Genomic DNA, 5,609 nt, shown 5'->3' on the forward strand with positions numbered 1-5,609 from the left:
TTGAGAACTTCAAGAAAGAGAGAGGAACAACAGAAATGGTAAATATCTGGGTAAATATAAGAGACTATTTTTCCCCTCTTAAATTCTTTAAAATATGATGACTGCTCTAAGCAAAAATGTTATCATTGTGTGTTAACATTTTAATTGTATGAAGATGCAATACATACAACAACCTTGACAGAAGGAGGTAGGGCAAAGGGGGTTATATGATTGCAAGGCTTCTACATTTTACTTGAACGGGTAAAATATCAACTCTAAAAAGAATGTAAAACATTATATGTTTTATAATCCCTAGAGCAACCACTTAAAATTACTACAAAGAAATATAGCCAAAAATCCAATAGCTAAATTAAAATGGAATACTAAAGAATATCCAAAGGAGAACAGCAGAATAAAAGAGAGAGTGTGTAGGTGCACCTGGATGGCTCAGTTGGTTAAACGACTGACTTTGTCTCAGGTCATGATTTCACGGTTTGTGGGTTTGAGCCCCATGTCAAGCTCTGTGCTGACAGCTGGAGCCTGGAGCCTGCTTCGGATTCTTTGTCTCCGGCTCTCTCTGCCCCTTTCCCACTCCCACTCTGTCTGTCTGTCTCTCTCTCTAAAATAAATGAGAAAGAATGAAATCTGGCCATGTGTAGCAACATGGATGAACTTGAGGGTGTTATGCTGAGCGAAATAAGTCAGGCAGAGAAGGACAGATACCATATGTTTGCACGTATAGGAGGATTAGGAGGAACTTAACAGAGGACCATTTTTCTTATAATGTTCCTTCTGGACATGTACAAGGAGGCAAGATTGGTGCTTGGAGAGAGTCAGAAAGTGGGAAAGAAACAAAAGCAATTTATATGAATGGGCTTGCTCTATACATGTTGATTTAAGTCTGACTTCAGCTCAGGTCATGATCTCATGGTTTGTGGGTTCAAGCCCCGCATCAGGCTCAGTGCTGACAGCTCAGAGCCTGAAGCCTGCTTTGGATTCTGTCTCTTTCTCTCTCTCTCTCTCAAAAATAAAAATAAACGTTAAAAAAATAAGGTAACAGAAGAAAAGTAAATGGTGGTTGTATTAGTTTCCTTTTGCTGCTATAACAAATTACCATAACTGTAGTGGCTCAAAATGACACAAATTTACTGCCTTCTAGTTCTGGAAGTCAAACGTCTGGCGTGGGTCCCACTGGGCTCCAATCAAGTTGTTAGCAGGTGTGGGTTCCCTTCTAGAAGCTTCAGGGGAAACTTTTCTTACCTTTTCCAGCTTTGAGAGGCCCCTGCCTCCCTTGAATCATGGCCACGTTCTTCCATCTTCAAAGGTAGCCACTGTAGTTGGGTTCTTCTCACATCACATCCCTCTTGTCTTCTTCTTTCACTTTTTTTTAAAGTTAATATTTTATTTATTTTTGAGAGAGAGACAGAGAATGAGAGGGGGGTGGGGATACAGAATCCAAAGCAGGCTCCAGGCTCTGAGCTGTCAGTATAGAGTCCAACACAGGGCTCGAACTCACAAGCTGGGGGATCATGACCTGAGCTGAAGTCGGATGCTTAACCCACTGAGCCACCCAGGTGCCCCCTTCCTCTTCTACTTTTAAGGACCCTTGTGAATATTGGTTCCACCAGATAACCTAAGACAACTGCCTTATCTTAAGGTCAGCTGATTAGCAACCTTAATTCTCCTTTGCAGTGTAACCTAACATAGTCACAGCTCCTGGGGATTAAGACGTGAGCATCTTTGGGAGTGGACACATTATTCTGCCTGCCACTAGATGCAAAATGTAAAAAACTACTGAACCTCAGATAAAGGTTTCATTACAACATCCTCTAAATTTAAATCTTTCATAATTCTCTAAGGTTAAAAAAAGGTTATGAAAAACCTTTATCGGTTAAGATGCTTTTGTCTGCAAGTAACAGAAGCCAACTTGAACCAGCTTGACCAAGAAGAGAATGGATGGACCCACGAAAGAAGAAGTGGCTTCAATTTAGCTCAACCCTGGTCCCAGAAGCCCCAGATCCCATTCCTCCTACCTCTTTCTTCTGCAATATCCCAAGGCTGGCAGTACTTCTTGGTGCTCATAATAACTAACCTACTACTTTGAGTGGAGGAAAAGGGAGGTTCCAGAGAGGCCAGGTCACTGGCCAAAGGCCATCCCGCCAGCAAGTAACAGAGCTGCAATCGCAGCCCAGGCTGTCCAAACACTGCCCAACCAGGCTCTTAGCCACTGTCAGTCCATGCTGACCTGTGCCAGTGGGCACACTCTGGCCCAGAGGCCTGCCTTCCTGAGTGAGTGAGTCGGAGCTGGCTGCCCATGTCTTCAGGCCTGGTGTGGCAGGCAGGGGCCAGCCTGCGGCCTGTCCATTCGGCACGACTAGGGAGCCGTGCGGCCTACGAACCACGGGCACACTGTCAGGCTGCCTTTTCCCTTATCTTCCCTCTGCCTGGCTGGACTAGTGCCTGGGCCTCAGGAAGCTGGAGTGGTGCTCNGAGGCCTCAGTTCAGCACCCTCAGCAACTGCCCATCAGCGTAGGGCCCGCTGTCCTAACCTGCTCGGTCTCCCCGACGTTGCTATAGTTAGTTCTCATCTCCAAGTGCTTTACACTCGGCTGTTCCTCCTGGTGGTCTATGCCGTCTCTTTTTCTTCTGCTCAGTTAACTCCTTATCTTTCAGATTTTGACCAAGATGTCATCTCCCTGAGGGCCCCTTTCTGGTACCCACCATTGAATAATGGTATCCAGCTCTTAATCCCTGGAAACTGTGAATGTTCACTTACTTATGTNAAGGGTCTGGAGATGAGATTATTTTGATTATCTGGATGGGCCCTAAATATAACCACAACTGTCTTTATAAGAGGGAAGCAGAGGGAAATTGGAGATACTTAGAGGAAGAGGAGACACGCACCCAGGGAAGGTGGCAGTGTGATCACGGAGGTGGACACTGGAGTGATACAGCCATAAACCAAGGAATGCCAGCAGCTTCTTTCCCTTCTGTTCTTTTTGTTTGTTTTTAAAGTTCATGTATTTATTTTGAGAGAGAGAGAGACAGAGAGAGAGAGAGAACAAGCAGGGGAGAGGCAGAGAGAAGGAGAGACAGAATCCTAAGCAGGCTCGGCACCATCAGCACAGAGCCTGATGCCAGGTTCAAACTCACGACCTGTGAGATCATGACCTGAGATGAGATCAAGAGTCAGACGCTTAACCGACGGAGCCACCCAAGTGCCCCATCCCTTCTGTTCTTCTTAAATCCATTCAGTTTCAGGAGTTTAGGACTATAAAGTCCAGCAGGGGCCATCTCATCTAACCTCATTGAACAAATGAGGGAAGCTGAGGCACAAAGGGGTCCAGGGATCTGATCACACTCACCCAGCATGACATCAGCAACAGAGCTGTGGCTGGAAACTGGACCCAGATGTGAACCTCTCCTCTGTCTTACAAGGAATCCCTTGTAACTTTCAGAGTGACTTCAAGGACAACCAAAATGACCCTGATCACAGAGCGAAGAGAGATTTTTGCCCCTGCCCAGTGGTAGGAGACATGAGTCAAGTAGCCTCTGGACCTTCCTCTTTCATGGGCCTTCCCTGTCATGTGGTAGATTCCACAGCCTAGACCCCATGTCCAGGTCAAAGGCCACAGGGCCACCAACATTTAGAGTGTGTTTTGAGACCACTGAGCTCAACTCCTTCTGTACCAAAGAAGAAACAGGCCCAGAGAGGGCAAAGGATATAACCCAAACCACACAGCAGCTCCGATGCAGAGCAAGGGCTAGAAGTCAACTCACCTTGCCTCCTGTTTTGTGGTTCTATAGCCAATGCTTTCCACTGCCTCCCTATAATCCTCACCCCCATTCCCTCCCTTTCCACTACCCCGTCCCTACTTTCTTCAGGTGGTAAGAGGAGGTCCCCTGTTATTAAGGAGCATAAATTCCTCCCCCAGACCAAGGGGATGGATTATGATTGGTTTAAACCAGTCACAGCAACTTTGCTTCCTTTGGATAGTGATAAACTGTGGAAGGAATGTGGTCCAGTTTTGGCTAATGAGATATAAGGGGTAATCCATAGGGAGGGCTGTCCATCCCAAATAAAAAGACAATGCCTCATTAGGAGAAAGCCTTTGTTCTGATCTCTTTTTCCTGAATTGGGTGCAGACATGAGGTGTCGGAGGCCGCGCCGGCTCCGACAGGTCCAGGGGTCCCTGAAGGATGGACGGTGTCGGCGAAAGAGAATGAGAGAGCCCCGAGATTCTTTCTGATCACCAGGCAGGCATCTCTGTCCTGTCGGTTTTGGTATCTTTATTTTAAGGTTCAGCAACAAGATGAAGTCATAGAAAGGAATTTCTTACAATGGGAGGCCTTTTGTGATATCAATTAACAGAATGTTCATAGTGAAAAACAGCATAACATACAAGTTAAATTGTATATAGATAAGCTAGGAGTTATTCTGTCTGGCCCTCAAGAAGATAAATGTTTCTGAATTGGTTTATTTGTGGAAACTACCATGGGGGCCCTAAATTGTCAGTCTTTGCACCTGGGTTTATGTTTTAGCTACTTTTATCTATCCTCATCCCAGTTGCCAGTGTAAGGGAGGGTGTTTGTGGAATGTAGGCCTTGAGGAAGGGACTGCTATGCTTCACCAATTAGCAAAGATATATGTAGTAACTTATGTTCTGCCCTGAAATAGGCTCTTTGTCTCAGGGCCAGGCTCAATTGTAACTCTTGTGTTCTTAACCCCTTAAGTCTTGGATCTGCAAGGCCCATAGGAAGAGCCTTTTGACAATCGCCCATAGAGCTTTCATCTAAAGTCTCTTTTGTAAAGGCAGGAATATGCTTTTCCTTATGAGGTATCTGTATTCAGAATATGGGTCTGATATGGAATATTGTGAGGCCTGGTCAATACCAGCAGGCTCATTTCCAGCATGAGCCAGTAGTAGCAGAAGGAGATACTAGTCTTCATTTCTCATGGCAGAAGCTGTGCAAACATTGCCATTTCCTTGCTGTGACTGCCATCCAGAGAGGCCGGTGCGGCTCCCGGCAGTGAGGTCTAGAAGTACAACAGCCATTTTGGGACCATGAGGCAAGAACCATGAAGAAAAAAGTCAGCAGGTTTAAAGATGGTCAAGATGGAGACTGAAGGAAACGTGGACTCTGCTTACAATATTATCGAACCTGAGACTATCAACCTCAAACTTTCTGGTAATGGGAGGAAATAAAGCCCTCTCACTGGAAGGCACTCTGGAAGAGCTTTCTGCTCATTACAGGGGGAAGAATGCCCAAGAAAGACCCTCTCCACATAATCTCTTACCTAACCTTCGGGACAGGCAGGCTAGGTCATAGCACACCCTTTTTATGAACAAGGATACTGAGCCACAGCGCCTATGTGGTCTAAATGTCTTCCCTGAAATCCTCACAAACTGGACCTGGTGGAAAGGCAAGCATTGTCTTTGGGAGTAGAGGTATACTTTCTAAGCAAACACTGTTGCAACACACTGCATGGGCCAATATTTGTAGGAACATCAAATGATCCTGAATGTGGCCATGATTGGGAAGCTCTGGCTGCTGCCCACTGGTTCTTTTGAGGCTTTGTCCTCGGAGAAGTGCTTGGGCCAGTGGTGAGCAGGGAGGAAGCATGTTGT

This window comes from Crocuta crocuta, unplaced genomic scaffold (assembly GCF_008692635.1).
Source record: "Crocuta crocuta isolate KB4526 unplaced genomic scaffold, BGI_CrCroc_1.0 scaffold943, whole genome shotgun sequence".
Taxonomy (NCBI): domain Eukaryota; kingdom Metazoa; phylum Chordata; class Mammalia; order Carnivora; family Hyaenidae; genus Crocuta; species Crocuta crocuta.